Source organism: Thermobia domestica, chromosome 2 (assembly GCF_964235325.1).
Source record: "Thermobia domestica chromosome 2, izTheDome1.hap1.1, whole genome shotgun sequence".
NCBI lineage: Eukaryota > Metazoa > Arthropoda > Insecta > Zygentoma > Lepismatidae > Thermobia > Thermobia domestica.
The window spans coordinates 11,511,240-11,533,290 of record NC_137455.1 but is presented as its reverse complement, the minus strand read 5'-3'; the positions used below and the strand labels follow the sequence as shown (position 1 = coordinate 11,533,290).

The window sequence follows — 22,051 nt, the reverse complement described above, 5'->3', positions numbered from 1 at the left end:
TTTCGACTTTTGTATCTACTACTTTAAAAGTTATAAAGGCGTTTGAATGTTCTAAAAATGGCGCCCACGGACAACAGAGCGCTATTCATCAGGTCAAAATAAAGCGAAAATGTTAATAATGGTATATCCTCCGGCGTCTCCTTCAGCGGCTGTAGGAATCGGAAGTTTCACTATGTTGCAACATTGCATATTAACTTAGAACCATTAGTGTTTCGTAACAAATCCATCACTTACATAGATTGTTAATGGTAAGTGGTGATAGTGTCAATGTCTTTTGAATTTAATTATTATCTCCAAGATTCGATGTAATTATTCGATGAATTGGTAGATTTGCTCCATGGCTCTTTATCTGGGACATTGCCACATAGTGTAATTCGCATCTCCAGACGAGGGCCTGAAAGGTATACAATTATATATATTTTTCGCTTTAATTTGACTTGTAGATTAGTGCTCTGTAGTCCATGGGTACAATTTTTAGAACACCCAAGGTGTGTGTGTGTATATAATATATTTTATAAAATATAATATATATATATATATAATAGTGCCTTCGAATTCCAAGAATTTTCAGGTGTTTTAAACTCAAAAGATGGTGGTTTTAATATGCTTTCCTTTCTCTGTTCCCAAACAATGTAACTTCTGACGACGAAAAATAAAAGCCTGCAACTTTTTTTCTGTTTCTTTCAGATCCTCGATTACAGAGGAGTTACGGTATGATTGATCGATGCTGCTGACCACCGTTTAAAGTCAACTAATTGAAGCATCAGGCGATACAGAGTATATTGTCCTATACTTTGCGGTATATACACATCTTTTTAATTACAAGTTTTAACGATTAAATCCGTCATTCTACTGTACAAAACCCGGATCCTGAAAAGATCTTCCCATAAATTCTAAATTATATGTTGAAAGAATTAATAGTAATAGTATACACTTCCTTCCTTTCTCAACGTTCTTTTATTATTTAATGATTCTTCTGTTCTAAGTTTTTTGTTCTCATTATGTTTGTGTGAGTGAACTATGTATGTGAATTATTCTTTTGTGTATGTTGTTTAAACATCTTACTGTACTCTTGATTTTATTTTTTTAATCTTGGCATTAGAATGCTTGTAAATTTTTGGGTACAAGAATCCATTTGGGTTACTTGTGACAATTAAATGCTATTTTTTCATATTTTTTTTTTTAATGTAGTACATAATATCTTTAATATATGTAATAAGTTGTGCCATAGTTTCAACCTTGAAATACAAATTGTCTGATGAATTTAAAGTACAACTATTCATGAAATGTCTATGTATTTATTTGTTGTAATTCCTTCAACGTGTACATTTAGTAATAAATTTATTAAAACATTTTTTATTGTAAAACGATATTGTTGTACTTAATTTTCTAGAGGTACGGTAAAAATATCGAAAATTTAGCCATGAATTTCGGCATTTTTATGCGGTTTGTCTGGTCCAGTTTACTTGATGGTAGTGGATAGTTTATCTTTAATTGACTCTCCAGAACGGCGTCCACCCAGCATCGTGAGGCAAACTGAAAAATGAAATGAAATCTTTGAGTTTTACGTCCCACGGTTATGCCGGTTAGGCTAAAGGAGACGGTGATTATGAAATAATGAATGAAATCGTGGAATGAAGAAAGTGGAAGGAAACGGGAGAACCCCGAGAAAACCCACAAGCACGGTATTTGTCCACCATAAAGTTAACTTGGCGCGAGCAGGGATCGAACCAGGGACCCCAAGCATCAGAGGTGAACGCTCTACCACTGAGCCACCGCGGCCCTGTGAGGCAAACTGAAGAGTCCATGAGTAAAAGACATGACGGCCAGTAGGTCTAGAAAACTCCTGATACCCCTGTTCGGAGACAGGGCGACGCAGCGCACTGATCGCATGTTCATCGCTAGGTTAGTCGTAGTTCAGCTGGTTGATAACAGATGATGGGTGAGCGGGTTCAGCCCCACAAAAAGAACTGTTACGTCAAGTGCTTGTGGTTTCTGTCCAGAAAGTTATAGGAGGTAGCTCCAAGATGTTCTCGGAATATACTTCTGTATTGAAAAATAATTTAATGAGTTTTCCTCATGCAGCATTTTTGGAAAATAAAAATTGTCAAGTAGTCATATTTATTCTGCGAAACTCTACTTCTAAACAATTAGCAAAAGTTCGTGTAAGAATAGTTTAAACTTTTCTATTCGAACTGTGCCCCTTCTGGCGCTGCTGTTGCTATGTGATTTCCCGTACCTCCCTCGAAAGAGAAGGGACAAGTTGCTGCGGCCGAGATCTTTCAATTGTTTGAAGCAGAAGCGTTGCCACAATGAATTATTGGGGGCGGCGGGGGTGGGGCCGAACTATAGTTCGCATATTTTCCGAGGTCACAGATGGAATAGACAGGCTGTAGTATTGTAACATATTTCTGAAGACTCATGGTAGTCGGAATTCGATAGCTTATCTTGATGGTATTAATAATAGTAGTAGTAACTTTTGAAGTATGTGATGTAATTGAAAATGGGTTTGTGTTCATGTTGCACTGTGTTATAGAGGTTATATTTGTGGGATGAAAATTCAATCTAAAGGAACTTACAGTGGAGAATTCAAATCTGAAATCAGAATTTTGCTGTCAGAGATGGTTTTCCAGTAATTTTCAGTAGCTCCAGTAATTATAGTTTGAACATACGGAGTCATGATTACTTGTAGGAAAAATAGTGAATTTGTGTAAAGAGTTGTCACTATGCAGTCATTTCCTAGGGGCAAACACTTTGCGATTTTGCCACGCTGCTTTCTGAGGTACCGTAATGGATTTTTGGACCACAACACTTACTTCACGTTCGGACCTATAACACCGCAACGGTGCGGAGTTACGGGCTGTACATTACCACATGACCTACATATGTATGCAAGATTACACATGTAAAATTTCATTGCTCTACGATATGTGAAAGTGGAGTCACGGTAAAACTTTCTCGCGGACCTCTTGTTAGCAGGCAAATTTCAAAAGAAATCACACATGTGCAAAATACTCAGGAACTATTGATTAGCGATCCCCGTTTCATATAGGTAAAAATGTCCCAAAGTACTTGTAGAATATCCTCTTACAACAAGGAATGCATCAAATTATCAGTCAGCCTGTATATTTGAACTTCAAATTCTCTTTACATGAATAGCGGAAGAGACAAGATTTTGGATTGAGTAATCACACGAAATTCCCTGCTTTCAGTCGACATTTAATTTCCTCGTGAACATGCTTTTGGTCTGTCAATATTAATACTAGATATTTGAAAATATCCACGTTGTCCAAAGGATTATTTAATATTTTAACGTGTCCATAATTTGTAGTATTACGGTCATGGAGAACTTCCATGTATTTAAATGAGTTAAGAAAAAGACTCATAAAATGTTTCGTGTGGGGTATTTCACTCTGAGGTAGGAGCATGGACATTACGCAAAAGCGATGAAAATACAGGCTTTCGAAATGCAGGTGTAGGGAAAAATGAAGATAATAAATTGGGTCGAACGAAAACGAATTAGGTGGTGGTACAAATAGTAGGGGAGGAAATTACATTTTAAAAAAAAAATAATTAGAGTAAGAGAAACTGTTTGGGAAATTTGCTTTGAAGAAACTGTATCATGAGGGGACGCGTATAAGGTATGGTAGCAGGGAAAAGAGGAAGGGGGCACAAGTGACCAGTTGATGGACAGTATAAAACAACCGCCTACGTGAAGACGAATAGGACCGTGGTGCATGGAAACTTCAGTTGCGACATGTTATGTTAATAATGGCAAAATACCTATGATGATGGTTATTATAATGATTACTCAAACTATCCCTGATGCAGGAAAACTAAACACACATTTGAATTCAGTTTTCAAATGTCCATAAGAATTTCTTCAGAAACAGGAAAATGTTCTTTGGTATCAGCGTTATTGTTGCGCTTAGATACTGTACCTACTCGAAAATGTTCCACAATATTATAAAACATTCCCCGATTGTTTACATGCCACCTAACATCCGTAAATTGAGAACTAGGCATATTTACGTCGAAGTCTGCATAATGATTCAGAATTGATCCCGTAGGGAGCAATACAATATATATATATATATATGGATTCTGAATCTGTAGCAGTACTGAAATTGGTGAATGGTGGTTATTCCTATAACTGTTGAAAGTGAAAGGCGGTTTTGTATGCTCACGCTCGTAAAAGTTTGAGAAGTTACATTAATACTAACATGCTCTCCAGAGAAAAAAATGGTGCATAAAATTCCTGATTTTAACTCGCAACTCGAAGAAGAGAATTAGTATATTAGTTTTACTTTTTTACTTTTCCGTACAATAAAGCGACACAATTCTAATTTTTACCGATGTGAGCTCTTTCGTGTGGAACTCAAGAGCTTCCATTGCAAAAACTTAGATTTTATGTACTGTACTTCGCTGCAGGTAGTATCTTTAGTATTTCAATAAATAAATAAATATTTTTATATAACAAGTTTTACAACAATATCAAGTACTTATATAAAGAGAAGTTACTTTAATTGACTTTACCATTCAGTGGTGAAATAACAAGCTATAGAAATTTAACACAGGCGTAACTACGTAGTATTCCAGTAAGAAAAGATACTTTAAGCGGTTCGTGTCTCCAACCTTACTGAACAGTTTGATTTACAAAACTCTTAACTCTTAACTCTTGCTTGCTTAAGTTAATCCATCCTTTTCTACTATCCATTTCATAAAGATAGGCCCCTGACTTGGCGGTGCTGCCGTGACGTCCAGTCAAAACTTATATTACATTGGAATTGTTGGAATGTTGTCTTTTCAATACTTAAGACATACAAATTTTCTTTGTACTGTGTAGTGAGAAAAAAATAGAAATTAATGAAAAAGTGCGTATTTTTTCGTACTTTTTTGGTAAATCAATGTTTATAGGACTATATCTCGGAAAGGAGATAACATGAAATAATTTCCTGTGCACCATATGTAGATGCATATGTTACCTGTAAGTTCTGAAAATTTCATCACTCAACACGTAGTAATTTCCTTGTTATTCAGTAAAAAGTGAGACATCATTATCTCTGAATTGCTGCGGTGTATTAACAATCTTAAAAAACTTTTAGAAAGATCTTAAAGTAGCTTTTTCAACCAAACTGTTTTGACTTGTTTTAAAAGATAAATAATCACAAATATGACATTATGATTTTCTCAGCTTTGCGCCCTTCGCTATCGCAGTTTATACGGAGTGCTACGTTGCCACATTTTCCTGGCGCGTATACACTCTCAGACGGACGGGTATTTAAACTTGTCACGCACACTGTCCGGCACTTTTTAGAGATATTTTTAAAATTTTATCTCCACAGATTTTAAATCAATTTCTTAGAAATTAACAGGATATACAGAAAATGTGCCAAATGTTCAAAATTAGAAAAGCGAACTCTTATTTTGTTTGGATTTGCATGTGATGGTCTTCGAAAATTTGTTGCTTTTTATCAGTTTTTCACTTACTGCACGCAGTACAAAATACACTTGCACAGAAACAAATACAAGCATAAACTTTATTATTAGATGATACAACCTTAGTTGATATGTAATATTGAGTTTACACTTCACAGAAAATCTGTTCCACCACTTGACAGACATACTAATAGCTCTTGCGTAGTTGATTTGTAAAACCGCGTAAAGCTGGCTTCCGTACAAGGCTTATGTGAATAATTAGTGTAAAAATTTCCTTGTTTTTAATTAAAGTAACACGCTTTCATTTAGAAAACAAAGATTTTTGTTTTAGTATTTTTTTCTTTTTCTCAATCTGCTGTTTTGCGTATTGATTCATAACTTTTACTACTATTCCTGGGAGAAGCTCATGTAGTTTGGATTCCACGTTAATCAGTAGGTCGACGTCTCATATAGCCTCACTGCTGAACAAGACGTTCAACTCAAAATCAATTCAACTTTTTTTTTTTTTTTTTACTATAAAACTTCATCGGTAAAAACAGCTGAAACACTTTATATGCGGAATACTCTGTAGATAGCCCAGCATTTTGATCAATTTCCGGGATACCACTAAACAGGGGTATGCATTTACTTGAATTTTATCGCTCCAAGCTACATCAGAATCTGTCTTTGAATAGGAACGACACTTTTTTTCTCTCTTTCCCGGCGCAGCCTCAGGTTCACTTGAAACAGGAGTTACTATCTTGTTCACTCCCGAATACGCCACTGAGCACAGAATAATCAATGTCATTACTATTCATTACTAACTCATAACCGTCTGAGTCGGAGTCATTCATCAGTTCTGCAATTTCATTATCCCTAAAAATTTTCTCTCTTCTTTTTGTAATACCACCGCTCGTAAAGGAATATATATATATATAATCAAAAGCCACGACATATACTAAGGAAAATATAAATGCCTATTCGTCCGTCTCATTGCAATGAACCCATATGGTGTGAGTGCATGTCTAAGTTTTTGACGCCTACGAACCGAAGGGAAGTGTTGAAGACGTAATCAGTGCAACGTGATTAGACCCAAATACAGCCCTCGTCACCTACTCATTGCTTTGGTTTTTTTTTTTTTTTTTTTTTTTTTTTCGTTGAAAGAAAACAAAGGACCCATTCTGTGTTATTGTACATTCGGCAGGGGAATTGATCGCAGAACTTAGGTGAACACGTGATTGCCAAGGATACATTTCTTTTTAACCTTTAACATGTTCGTAAGCTGGAAAGTGTGTATACTGATACAGGATCTTGAGGTAGAAATGGAGCCATTGTTAATAAGTATACAGGAAGATAACAGGAGCAGCGATGAGTCAACAAACCCATTACGAAAGTGAATGAAGTAAATAGATGAGTTTTCGGATGTTTTACTTCAACGTTTTATTTCGATTAAATTGAGATGTGTAATGCATTATTATTATTTTTATGATGTTGTGAAAGGTTATAATAAATACTTTTTCCTATTACATTCTTATGAAGTAAGCTTCGCGCTACAAACTTCCTGAACGCGACAACACTGCACGACAGCGTTGCCGCACTTCCACTTACTGTATGCTGTTTCTTCATATAAGCGCGGGGAATTTAAAGATTGGGCTGCAACATGGCTCACCGCTTAACGCAGAGAACATGTTGAAGTAAAAAAAAAAATTAAAAAAATAAATACTCTACCAACTAAACCTTTTTATGTTAATAGTTTCAAATATTTGGAACACTAGACTTCCAAATTTTCGAACAGTGTTTTGTACGTTTCTCTAACTACCATGGTAAAGGAGATCAGAGCGTCGTACATTTGTTTTAATTACACAAAAAGTATCAAGTGATGAAAATTGAACTTTTCACAACTTACAGTTAATGGATGCATCTACATATTGTGCACAGGAAATTATTTCACGTGATCTCTTTTCTGAGATATAGTCCTCTAAATATTGATCTACCAAAAAAGTACGAAAAAATACGCACTTTTTCATTAATTTTTATTTTTTTCTCACTACATAGTACAGAGAAAATTTTTATGTCTTAAGTATTGAAAAGACAACATTTCAGCAATTCCAACGAGGTACGACAATGCAATATAAGTTTTGACTGAACGTCACGGCAGCACCACGAAGTCAGGGGCCTATCTTTATGAAATGGATAGTAGTCAAATGTAGAAATTACGCTTAGCATGGTGATTTTTAAATGTTAGTACTTTATGTATTGCCCGTTTGCAAAACGCCTCTCGTCCATTTTATACACCTTTCGGGAAATTCTTGTTTTTCTTTGCTTATCATTTTAATTAGTACATTGAGAACGAGTAAAATAAGCAGTGGCTTATTTAGGGGGTGGCTATCGGGCTTAAGCCCCCTGAAATAAATTTGTTATACGCAAAACTTCATTAAAATTTGCCGTACCCAAAAGGAAAAATATGTGCTTGTTCATGTGTTGTGCATAGCCTCTCCCCGAAACAAAATCCTAAATACGCCACTGAAAATGATTTTTAAACTCTAAAAAAAAAAAAAAAAAAAATCCTGAACCATTCTGAAATTAGATGTTAGTAAAGCAAAAATTAACGAAAAAAAATGCATTCCAGGAAAGTTTAGAAGAGATGTTTTGGAATTGGTCGATTCATATGACCATTTCAAAGTAACCACAAGTAATACATTACTGGATTGTGAGAAGGGTACAATGTATCTTGGAATCAAAAAAAAAGCATTATTTGCGATTCAGAAGTGTCTTCAACTAATTCATGATTCCAACCATGGTAATTAAAAAAAAAAAAAAACAGAATATGTATCTAAATCTGGATGTCCGTAGAACAGATAAAGCCTGAAGTAAGTATGAGGGCGATTCATAAAGTAATGTCTCAAAGGTGATATCTTTATCTGTGTTTGACAGATAGCACCGATACAGGTATCAGTGGAAAGCTTGCAATGTCAGCCACAAATGGTGGCATCATTTTTCAACATAGTCCTCATTATGGGCAACACAGTTGTGCCAACGCGAAAGGTTTTTTCATGCCATCGGCGAAGAATTGTGGTGGCTGATGGCGATACCATTACCGAACTGCTGTTTGCACTTCCGCGTCACAACTATAGCGTTGGTCCTTAAGGTGATCCTTGAGTTTAGGGAAGAGCCAAAAGTCGCAGGGCACAAGATCCGGACTATACATAAGACGAAGCAAAATGTCAACAACACTTTGCCAGCAACTGGGACAACTTTGATTTTTTTTTTTTTTTTTTCCGGAGGAGAGTATATGTGGCGGTACTTCATCGATTGACGCTTTGTTTCCAGATCGTAATGGTGCGTCTAGGACTCGCCGCCTGCGTTGAATGTTTCTAGGCGCACAACTTCCCGCAGTCAGAAATTGAATGTCAGCCCGCTGTTTCAACTGGACTTCACCACTAGATACCATGAGTTGCTCCATTACTCTGGAAGACAAAAGATAGGAAGGTGAAACAAGTGTCATTCTGTAGCTTAAACATCAGTGCATTAAGGTTAGTTTAAAAGGGACAAGTTTTGCCGATAAATGTCAATACAATCTTCGTATCTCTCTCATGTATTTTTTACCTTTCACGAAAATTCACGATTTCTCTTACAAATTTCAACCTAGAGACTACAAATTTTTGCAGAAGGAACTTCATAACTTATCGAAGACAACAATCCGTGCCGATTTTTTAATTTAGAATTCTCTTCATTGTTGAAATGGCTTAATTGTTGAAAGGGATATCCAAACCTTTAAGAATATAACTCTTTCAACAACGAAGAAAATTCTAAATAAGAAATCGGCACGGATTGTTGCCTTCGATAGGTTATGAAGTTCCTTCTCTAAAAATTTCAAATCTCTAGGTTGAAATTTGAAAGAGAAATTGTAAATTTCATGTATTTTTTACCTTTCACGAAGAGATACGAAGACTGTAGTGACATCTATTGGCAAAACTTGTCCCTTTACACCAACCTTAATGATAAACAGTTCAGAATGCTTGGAGTACTATTAACCAAGTAGTGGGCTTGAAGGCATTACTTTCTGAATCACCCTCGTATATGTAAAACACCCACTATTGGCATTTTTCAGTTTTGTGTGTTATGTACGGGTATTCATAAGTTCTCATAATTCCTTTGTTACTGCTAAAGTAGATCGTAGTATGTGATCAGCCAGTTACATACCATGATTTAAGCTTCAAACCTTCCTGAGGATAAATAGTCTAGAATTATACTCGAAATATATAAAAGTATCAAAAAATCTGAATTTGTGATTAAAACCCAGTAGTTTTTTTGTGTATACATATCAGTATGTTGCAGATACCAAGGTGAGGGAGGTCTGACGATTTTACAGCCTTCTACGTCAACCCATCTGGTACAGAGAACAATTTAAAGATGGCGTATTGACTTAAATATTACTCCAAAGAGGTGTTCAAGCCACTCCAAAAACAAATTTTTATCCAGTCATTGTTAGAACATGTATAAATTGGTCCCGTTGGCCTACCTCTCACGTAAAAGTGACAGTCTTCTCTGTGGATATATAAACATAGGTGGGACGTAAGTCCCTGAAGCGGTTATAGCACAACACGCTAATGTTTTTACCCCTTTCCGAGCTAGTGACCGCTCCAAACTGTTTTTAGCCATTTGGAGCTGATAACTTCCTTGTCTGTTAAAAATCCAGTTTCGTCCATGTTATACAAGATCCCGAATCATCTTCTGATACACCAGGTGTTTTAAGTTAAAAAATCCAAGGGAGCGAGGTCCGGCGAACGGGCTGGCCACTCCACAGGGCCTCTGCAACCGATCCAACGTCCAGGAATATGTAGATAAAAGCATTCCCGCACAGGCAGCGCATAGTGCGGTGGGGCACCATCTTGCTGAAAATATCGCGGCAAGGTGGCATCAGGGCAGAGAAGCAATGGGAACACTAACTCCTGTAACATGTTCAGGTATCGGACACCATTTAGGGTACCAGGAATGAATAAAGGTTCTATGGTCGACGTGTTCCATATGCCACACCACACCATGATATGAGCAGGGATAACCCTCTTGCAGGGATTCATCGCATGTGGGTTTGCATCCGACTAATATCGCATGTTCTGACGATTCACTTTCCCATCCAAATAAAAGTTTGCCTCGTATGTGAAGAGAACGCTGGCTGGGAAATGCGGATCTCGGTCATATTGTAACAAAGCCCAATTGGCGAATTCCATGCGCCGGTCTGGATCATCCTCTGAAAGGTTGTGGACAAGCTGCAGCTTGAAGGGATTCCACTTGTTCATATGGAGAATCCTTATCACGGAAGCACGTAGTACGCCTGTTATCGCCGATAGTTGTCTTATGCTGCGCTTCGAACTTTTCACATTCGCAGCAAGCACTATTGTGGATGTCTCCTCATCTGTCGCGGGGACCTGACCGTGGTCTGTCTACAACATTATCAGTTACGCTGAATTTCCAAGTGAGGTAGCTAACGGTGTTGTGGTTTATTGCAGGTCTTTCGGGGGCGGCGCGCATTGAAGTTCTGGGTAATCACACGACTGCTTCTTTCCGCAGACATTAGGATGATCTCAATTCTTTCCTGCTTCGTCAGTGCCATCTCGCTCTACCTGCAACGAAAAGAAAACCTGTCAAATTTGGGGCGTCATGTCGTAATTGCAGCGTTAGTACATGCCGCTCTCCCTGCAAGGAAACAGAAAGCTGTCAACTTTGGGGCGTCATAACTTTGGAACGGGACATGATAACGCATTTCTGCTTGCGGGACTGCATTCCCGTGAAAAAAAAAAAACAGTGTTAATTGATGTTACGTGCCTACCTTCCTATTTGAAAAAAATAATCTGGATCCAAGATGACCGCCATTCACTACTCATGCATCAATCGGTAGCTCCTTTACCCAAGTCCGCCCTCCGCTAGTTAAATTTGCTTTAATCATGTTTGTTTCCAAAAATAATCCACTGTACTAAGACTTATGGACCACTCTGTAGATTCTCACAGGCTTAAAGTGATACACGGATATGACAGTTGTTAGGATTTGGAAATAATATATCAACTTCTTTGTTGAACGCAGTTATGAGATTGATGCTGATAGTCTCTGGTGTCCTTGGTATAAATGATGGATTTCTTTTTTACGAATGCACTAACCCAATCTTTTCTGTTTGCTAAATGGGTGTCTGATTTCATTTTTCTCTGCGAAATCAGAGGCCGTTGAACAATTTTGCTAGTCACAGAACGTGAACTCCATTGCTTGTACTGCAAAGAACACAGGATCCTTCTCCCAACTCCCCGGAGTTTGAGTGAACCTGACGTCGAGGTTTATCTCGAGATCCCGTTTTGTACTATGTGTTCGTCTAATACAAATGCTGTTTTAAGTGCTTTTTTTTTTTTTTTTTCATTCAATTTTCCTAGTGCGTGGACATCGTCGGCGTCACTACTTTTCTACAATTATTTTATTTTATGACAATTTTGATTACCACGGGCAATTTCTGGTTACCGACCGGTGCTCTTTTGGTTCATGCTGTGGCATGACCCCGTTTCTACTTCAATGTAAACTATTTCATGTTTAATACAATTTTCACATATAATATTTTTTTTAGTATAATAGAGGACAAGGCTACTAAGGCTGCATCATACTCTAAACCCTTTACAGGTTCCAAAATGAACAAGATTTCCTCCCCTCCCTCTCAAATATGGTTGGAAGTGTTACTTACTTTCAGATAATCTCGTAACGTTGAACGTGGGATTCTTAAGTTGTTCGATACTATTTTCAGGAAATTCCCTTCCTGTACTATTTGATAGCTTCCAATGAGTTTCTGCCCTCATTTCCACCCAATTGACTTTGTCTATTGTTCGGGCTCTTCAACGAGGTGTCTAACAACGAAATGATACTTGAATGTTTTGATTAAGAGCTTGCCTTACTTACATAATAATAATAAAAAAAAAAGCTTGTTTTTCGCAAGTGAAAGAAGATAATAGAATGCAACTTACCACAATCATAGATAATGTTATTTTATGGTACAGCAGAAAACATGAACCTGAAGAGTTTTCAGTGTTGCCATCCATAGAAATTACAGTGTTGCCAGAATAACAACGCTCCTAAAACCTAAGTTAAGGCAGCGACTAGAGGAACAAAATTGCATCTGATTACGTATCATTTTGTTTTGGTGTCCTGTGAACTACTTTTTAAATAATAATATTATTTAGTTTTAATAACTGTATGTTAAAACTATTTTGTATATTACAAACTAAATGCAATTATTATTTAAAAAGTAGTTCACAGGAAACCAAAACAACATTATGCATAACCAAATGCAGTTGAGTTCGTTCCTCTAGTCGCTGCCTTAACTTAGATTTTAGAGGTGTTATTATTCTCGCAACACTATAATTTATATGGATGGCAACATTGAAAACTCTTCAGGTTCATATTTTCCGTTGTAGAATAACATTATCCATGATTGTGGTAAGTTGCACTTCATTATTTCCTTTCACTTACGAAAAACAAGCAAAAGAAAAATTGTAAATTTTGTATTACTTTTAGTAAGGCAAACTGTTAACATTTAAACCTTAAAGGAGAATACTGCCATGGCGACATTGCCCAAGACAAACTAACGGCACTACCTCAATACGTCAGCATAGTAAACTTCGTAATTTAACGTTGAACCTATTGTTTAGCCTGTACCACAAGTAAACAAAATAAATAGTTATATTAATACTAGCAAACTCATCTCCATTTCTTTTGGTATGAAACGCTATAGCCAGTCGTTTTTTCATAAAATGTGTTCGGGGGGGGGGGCACTGCTGGTACTATTTTCTTTATTACTTTTTTTTATAGACGTATTATTTTGGTCTCGTCCCGGGGGGCAGTGTCCCCGCCAAAAAAAAAAACATCTGGAACAAACACTGCTAGTAGCAATTCGTAGAAATCAATCAAGTTCCACACCAACTCTATAAACAACGCCACTCCTTCAAAAAAACATTTAATTAAGATTTACGTTACTTATACTAGATCCCACCACAATGCAGAAAACTCCAATCTAAAACCTACATACCCAGAATGTCAGCGTTGCCCAGCACCCTTACACTTTAAATCCTCTTAGAATGCGCATTTTAATGAAAGTATAAAGATAAAAACCGGGTCTGTGTTAGTTGTGACATATTCAAAAATTCATCTCAGACGGGGTCGGCTTGTCCATATAGTTTAACTAAGTAGCAGCCTAGGGCGGCAAATTTCAGGGGCAATGAGTTTTTTTTTTTTTTTTTGTGAAGGTCGTAACATCAATAGGGTGAATAATTATTGCAATAGGCTAAGTAAAAACATTAAATTTAGCTGTCAAAATGAGCCGAACGGAGTTTTGCTCAAAATAAGCCGAACTTATCAAATACCACGCCAAACGCGCTGCAGCTACTGAGCGCACCTGGCGGCAGGTTTAGACTAGGGATGGCCACATTTTCCGGAAACCGGAAAATTTTCCGCAAAATCGGAAGACGGAAAATTTTCCGGAAAATCAAAAGACGCAAAACCGGAAAATGTGATTTCCGGAAAGCGGAAAACTCTTTTTCCGGAAATGGCCATCCCTAGTTTAGACAACAAACTGCCATTTGTCACGTTTCACTCTGACCAGTAGGTGGCGAGCTACATCCGCTGAAGTGAGTACGAGCACAAGCTGTTCGTCGAATTAGTGCGAAAGTGACAATGAACACTTCGTTAAGAACATCATAACAGGTGATGAGACGTGAGTTTATGGTTATGATATAGTAACGAAGAGGTAGTCGTCGCAGTGGGTGGGCATGGGTAATGTTTCTCCTCGTCCAACAAAAACACGCATGTGTCAGTCAAAGATCAAGATGATTTTTTTTTTTTTTTTTTTGGTAACAAAGTTATTGTCCATCAGAAATTCGTACAACATGGTCAGATGGTAAACAAGGAGGTCTACCAGAGTGCGTTTGAGGGGTGCTGTACGTAGGAAGAGGCCTGAATTGTGGGAGAACCAGATTTGGCTGTTGCATAGTGACAATGCGCCAGCTCACACATCGCTCCTTGCCCGTAGTATCTAGCAAAACATCACACTACCTTTGTGTATCATCCACCGTATTCTCCGGACCTAACCCCAGAAGACTTTTCCTGTTTCCGAAACAAAATCATATTAAAAGGAAGCAACGTTTCCAAGCCATAGAGGAGATTCAAGACAATGCGGCAAGAGACTTGCGCGCCATCCCAGAAAATGAATTCCAGGAGACTTGAAAAATGAAAAAAAAAAAAAAACGTTGGGAGCGGTGCATTACCAGTTGAGAGGACTGCTTTGAGGGGGACAGTGTTTAAAATAATGTACAATGAGGAGTAAAGATGTTATAACGAAAGTTCGGTTTATTTTTGAACAAACCGTGTATTTGTCCCAGGCCACAATTATTTAACTGTTGAAGTAATAAACTTGCAATGATTATTTTTGGAATCTATATGTCAACTTAACCCTAAATAGCTAAATATTATATATATATATATATATATATATATATATATACAGTGAAACCTGTCTATGTTGGCCACCATCGGTTCCATCGAAAAGTGGCCAACTTAGACAGGTGGCCAACTTAAAGAAAATAAGTGTGATTTGTGTATTTTTAGAATAGGATTTCTAGTATTATTTGATTGTAAAATTTTAATAATCAGTGCCACGACAGCTACTTATAAATAATGTATATAGAGTAATCATAAAAGTATACAGTACTAGAAAATATTACTATAGTAGGCCTATGTTTAGTATATGTGCATACCTTTCTCTTCCTGGAAAGTAGTCTGGCACATTGGATTATTTGGATTGAAAACACAATAACACAAACAACCATGAAATAGAAGCGTATGTACGCAGTTTATTGAAATTGATATAGCACACTGAGTTATTGAGATTGAAAACAAGAAAAGCTAAGTTATAAATTGAGAAATTCATATGCAATTTATATTACTTCTTTTCAGTTCTTACTGAATGGTGGTTCATTTTAGACGTATTTGTTTTATTCTTTTTGACAAACTAGCAGCGTTCACCCCGCTTCGCTGCGGTCACCCCGGAACGCAATAAACTTTGTTACTTAGATAATTTTTACTTTTTCGCTTTCAAATTGCAAGCGCCTGTCATTTATGTTAACCCGCCGAGTCACGTGCTCATGCGGGTTGCATATACATACGTTTATTTTTACCTATGATGAACTATGGAGACTTGAATGGTCCATTATCTCAAGACACTGGTAATTAAAAATTAAAGTGATATGATAAAAACCATCTAGGGTCCAAATCCTAACAACCCCCCAAAAATGAAAGAAATCGGTTCAGCCGTATTAGCGTGATGAGTTCACAAAGGATTTGTACGTTCTCTTTTATATATATAGATATGCACATTCTAATATTATAGTTAACTACCTCTTGTTAATGAGCTAAAAGTGTTTCCCTCGGAGCCAAAGATATTTTGAGAAAAGGAATTGATATCTCAAACACTCCGCTATCTTTTGAAGAACCGACAGGTGCCAATAGTTGACAATTGAGATGGTTAGTTTTAACCTTGAGAATTTTCCGGAATTACTAAAGCTCCCCACTGATGAGAGGAATTGATATAGCTAATGGTTTTACCAAAACAGATAGGGTAAACAAATACGTACAACCATTTCCTGAATTCCTGTACGTGCTTTTTCTTATTCACACCTTCCTTCACCACCCCTTTATGAGGGTAGTGTTCTGGCCATTGACCTCCAAGAACAAATCGTGAGAATCTATGCTTCTTTGTGTCAGTTACAAATACAGAACATCTGCCTCTCATATGGCAATAAGAAAGAGTTAAGAAAAATAACAAAACATATTTTGCGTGGCCAAGATACGCAGGTAAATTTATCATTATCATCATAGGATAAACATTGCTTTAGTGTGGCCAACTTCCAAGATAGACAGGTGGCCAACTTAGAGAGTAGTAAGTAACGAATGTCTTATGGGAAAATGCAGGTTCAAGACGAACTAGGCCAAGATAAGCAGGTGGCCAACTTAGAGAGGTGGCCAAGTTGACAGGTTTCACTGTATATATATATATACCCTTCATTTCCTATAATACGCATAGATTTGAATGGGTTAAAGTGGAATCTGACCCCTGTAGTGCGGTCGATCCGGTTTCCTGATGAACTAACTGTACGCATTCTTGCCACTAGACTAAGAAGAGGAGAGAAGAGATACAAACTACAGCAGAATTTCTGACTGTAAGCTTGTGTTGATCATGCAATCTGGTGGTAGAGCATATTCTTTTATTAGCAGGTTCAAATTTCAATGCCAAATTCAAGCGTTTCTGCGTCAGCTCGCCCCTTCAAAATGTAAACGGTAATTGTAAAAATTATGTTATGCAGAAGATGGGAGAAAAAAAAGTTTAGAGTATCCAAGGCCTATCTAGGGAGGGTGTTGTGAGGGGAACCCTATAAAAATAATTCAAATTTACACTATGTAAAACTGTATTTTAAGTCACTTTCAGAAACTTCATAAATATAAAAATACATAAATAAATAAAAATAAATGTGTCTCTTCAGAATTTATTTTCTGTGTTTTGCCGTGGTAGTTTCAGGTAAGATACTTAATTTACAACTTATAGTAGACAGAATACATGAGTATTACGAAAACAGTATTTATGCATGCGTTATGGAATATCAAAATGAAATCTTTGAGTTTTACGTCGCACGATTATGCCGGCTAGGCTAAAGGAGACTGTGATGATGATAAATGAATGAAATGGTTGAATGAAGAAAGTGGGAGAACTCCGAGAAAACTCACGCACACGATATTTGTCCACCACAAAGTTCACTTCGCGTGAGTTGGGATCGAACCAGGGACCCCATGCACCAGAGAGGTGAACGCTCTACCACTGAGCCACCGCAGTCCCTAAAATATGAAAATATAATATGTAGGCTATCGAGAAATGCTTTTGCATTGTAAATGTTTTTAATCCTATACAAGCTGAAGTATACACATTCAGAGTTTCAGGATACACCACTGATACTTACTAAGTTATTTGTGCCAAGCAAAAAGGTATTTCATACTTCCCCTTCCCGTCAACATGATTTGATACATGAGATCATGAATTTCATTTCAAATATATTTACAGGAAAAGATTGAATAACAGGCTGGAATAACATGGAGATGTCTGTTTCCTGCCTGTTAGTATGACATCCGCTGTTATTTTTCTACACAGGCAACCTCGTCGTTGATGTCGCTTTAGCTGTTTTTTTTTTTTTTTTTTTTTACGTTCATAATTTCATTATTTTCATCAGTGGAATATCCTTAAAGCTTATAGTTATTCCTCTTATTGTAAACCTACAGTTAGTGACTAACACATCATAGTTTTTGCTTTATTTTAGGGATGGTCAAAATTTTCCGGAATTCAGAAAAATTCCGACATTCGGAAAAAATCCGGAATTTAGAAAAAATCGGAATTTTCCGAGATCCGGAATTTTTCCGATTTTACTTTCCGGATTCCGGAAAGTAAAAATTCTGGAATTGGCCATCCTTAGCTAGTAGCTGTTAAAAGAGAAACACAATAATGAATATATATACTGTATCAATTTCTTGTAGTTGGATATGTCTTTATCATTTACGTAGACAATTGCTACTGCAGTTATTTACTGCTTTATGAGAAAGGTCTTATTTTCACACACAAAAAAGTCGCCGGTATGTCTCAAACATTATCGCGTTCCCACCTGCAGCTGCTCCAAAGCACTGCAAATTACTTTTTAACCAGGCGAAAGGTAGTGAAGGAAAATAAATCTCAACAAATATTCTAATAACATTCGCTTATTGTCAACATACCTACAGTGAGCGCAGAAAGTGTTCGTACACCGTGCATACTTTATATTGAAAACAGCTAGCATGAGAACGGGAGGTGGAAAATATATACACCAGAATTAAGACTACACATTCATACATTTTATTTCTATATACAAGAGAAAGGCCAAACAAACACAATCACTGTTTTGTTCAGAAGAAAAGAGAGAATTCCTTTTTTGTAAACGCAAAAAGTCACCGTACACTTATGCTTGAATTAATGCTTATAAAGTATATTACGTTATTTAATATTTTGTGGGATTACGTTAATGATTGTCTGTAGTCTTCGTGGCATTGATTTCACCTGTAGTAGTTCGTAGTTCTGTAGCTTCGGGACTGATTATGTCCCATTCTTCTTGAATAGCTTTTCTTAGGCCTTCTTTAGTAGAGAAGCTGTGCCTTCTGATTCTTGTCTCCAGAACAGATCATAGATGTTCTATGGGGTTCATGTCTGGGGATTGGGGAGGTGTGCGAAGCTGTTTCAAGGTATTATAGAATCAGGGGCGGATCCAGAGGGGGGCGATCGCCCCCCCACCCCCACCCCACAAGAGGAAACTTTCTTATTTTATATATAAATAAACCCATCCATAACAAGTTTGGAGCTCTTAAAACTAGCAGTATTACTGCCGACCGCCCCCCCCAGAAGTCCGTCCTGGATCCGCCCCTGGCAAACCTTGCAGACAGGCCTCGTTCAACAGTACAAACAATAATTGCGATGTATAATGTTTCTATCACTGTGCGAAACCATAAAAAAAAATAAATAAATAAAAATAAAAAAAAGAACTGGAAGACCAAGAGTGTTGAGTGAACAAGATAAACAAACATTACTTTATTACGGAAAGAAAAAAGGTTCCAAAAAGTAGTGCTGTGCAATTGGCAACGGATCTGGAAACACGCGGTGTTAAAGTATCAGCCAGTACAGTGCGGAATATTTGCAGGGTATCATGGTCGGATAGCCAGGAAAATGTTCTGGGTGAACAAGACAAATCGTATAAAGAGACTGAAGTTTGAAAAAGAGTATAAAGATAAGGGATCAGGCTTCTTTCTGGAATAGGGTAATATTTTCGGACGAAAGTAAATTTAATTTTATCGAGTCCAATGGGAGGCGTATGGTAAGGCGTAAGGTGAATACAGAGATGAATCCTCAAAATCTCGTCCCTAAAGTAAGACACGGAGGAGGGTCCGTGCTCGTCTGGGGTTGTATGAGTGCCTCAGGAGTGGGTCGTCTCCACCTTATCGATGGAGTGATGATCCACAAAGTGTATATTAACATATTAAAGGAATATCTCCATACTAGTGCGCAGAAGATGGTTCTTGAAAACAATTTATTGTTCAGCAAGACAACGACTCCAAACATACAGCGGAAAATACTCGATTAAGGCTACTCTATACAGGGGCGGATCGAGGACGGACTTCTGGGGGGGGGGCGGTGGGCAGTAATACTGCTACTTTTAAGAGCTCCAAACTTGTTATGGATGGGTTTATTTATATATAAAATAAAAAAGTTTCCTCTTGTGGGGGGGTGATGGCCCCGATCGCCCCCCTCTGGATCCGCCCCTGAGGTTTGCTATCTTTCTCAAAGACTTACCCTTCTTATGCACTTTAATAACTACTTTTCTTGTCTCATCATTTGTTTCTGTTCGGTTGCTTCCCATTTCGACAGCCCACCGTGCAGTTTTTTCACTCCTATTCACAACTAAACTCATTCTGTTACTCGTCATGCTATACAGAGGTGTATACTCAGGTGAATACTAGTGAACCCCAGTTGTGGTATCTTTGTTTCGTATTCGTACGTCAGGTGTACGATCACTTTTTGCGTCTACTCTATACACTTTCTACGGAATTTATTTACTTTCTGACCATTAAACTTGTCTTTGTAGTTCTTTATTGATATATTCATAAAGCTTAGTTTTCATTATTCATATTGTGTGTGTTATTACACTTCTTAAATTTTCTGTTTCTTTTTCGCAGGCATTCTCGTTTCAATAGCATAGGTGTACGAACACTTTCTGCGCTCACTGTATGTACAGTAAATACAAATTTATAATTTTTGACTTTACGAAGTATACAATGTAATTGTTAAATAATTAACATAAGCAGGCATTCATTAAATATATTAATATAATAATTAACAAAACTAATAAGCGGGTGATTGATGACTCAGTGGTAGAGTTTTCATCTATGGTATTCTAACCCAAGACATGTGGGTTTTCGATGGCTAATTTTGTGTTCGAAAATTTTCCCGGTGGTAGGCCTACTCTTGGTTCCTTTTCTTATATTTGTTCCATCATCACTCATTAACGAATTTAGTTTATCAAAACTCTATAGCCATATATTCATTCTGTCCGTCAGTGAAACAAACAGTCTCAAGAACTATCTGATGGATTACCAATCAATTTTGGCCAAGATGTACAGAGTCAATAGTTAAGAATCGAGTTCCCTGATGAATGTAATATTCAAACCGGAAGCGGTACAAATCAACTATTTCCGGTTTTAACGTTAATCATTATATAGTAAATATGGTAATAGATAGCGAGAAGCGGTTTCCAGTAATCGACATATATAACATTCATGTAGATAGAATGTTACCCAGTTTGTGCATCTGCTGAAAATAATGAGCTTAGGTATTTAGAGAGCATTTTCCGCTTTAGAAAATGTGTGCTTGGTAAAGAATGTAGAGAATTAGCTGAGTCAGGCACGTAGCTAGAATATGGTAATAGGAAGGGGGGGGGGGTCTGTCACGAAATACTGTGGTTATTTACCAGGGGCTCAATCATTCTAAACTATTTTATTGGCAACATATATTGGTTCGTTTAGTCAAGATTTCTAATGGGGGCATGATATGAAATACTGTGGTTACACACCAAAGGCTCGATCAATCTAAATATTTTACTGACAACATACCCATATTGATTGGTTAGGACAATAAAATGAGGATATATTAGTAAGTATTTTAATAAGAAGCTATGAAGAAATCTCGAGTAAAAGAATATAAAAAAAAAGTATTGAAAAAGATATAGTCTTCCGAGGTCATTCGAACGGTGTCGAGAATTTTGCGTCTGGGAAATTTGCGCCTGCGATGTACCTCCACCGGGAAGTTTTGAGCCCTGCGAAATAAAAGAACCTATTGGAGCTTACGCATTTGCTCGGAGGGGCTGACATTACAGCATAAACAATCCTCCCCCCACAACCATGCCATTTGTGATTTATTTTCATTGTGGCTATATAAAGGGAGAATAAACTTCAATATAAGCCAAAAGAACACAACGGATCAACGCAATCACTGCTTCTTCCAGAGATGATTTTTGGGGGAACACTGGCCTCCCCAGAGCTCTCAGAGTGCCCCCTCGGAGGAGACCAAAATAATACGTCTATAATATAATAATAAATAGAATAGTACCAGCAGTGACCCCCCTCCGGAATACTAAATGTGCCCCAGGAACATTTTTCCTGAAAGAACGACTGAACGCAATTGTGTGTTTGAAGTGTAATTCCAGCAAGTAAACACACTGTACATAGTTTTCTTGATAATATTACTGAACTGATTTTACATTCACTTTACATTTTCTTTTCTATATTTTGTATCCTGAAAAGCTAAACAACTCGCAAGGGTTGTGAACAGAGATATCTGGGTAGAGCCAAACAGCCTTTTGTAGATTAAATTATACTCTTTGATTATATTAATAAATAATTATATATCAATCATTTATACTTTTATTGTAAATTTTGTAGTATAATGAAAAATTGTATTTGCATGGATTGCCCTTTAGTGAACTAAAA

The 22,051-nt window shown here is 37.1% G+C and overlaps 1 protein-coding gene across 1 annotated transcript in view; it reads left to right on the top strand.

Moving 5' to 3' along the window:
* The window catches only part of vih (ubiquitin conjugating enzyme vih), a 33,577-nt gene extending 32,207 nt beyond the window's left edge, over positions 1–1,370 (top strand). Inside the window, exon 6 of the mRNA XM_081738514.1 lies at positions 688–1,370. The gene's annotated coding sequence lies outside the window, so the exon portion shown is untranslated. The remainder of the gene's footprint in view (positions 1–687) is intronic.
* Positions 1,371–22,051: the final 20,681 nt, after the last annotated feature.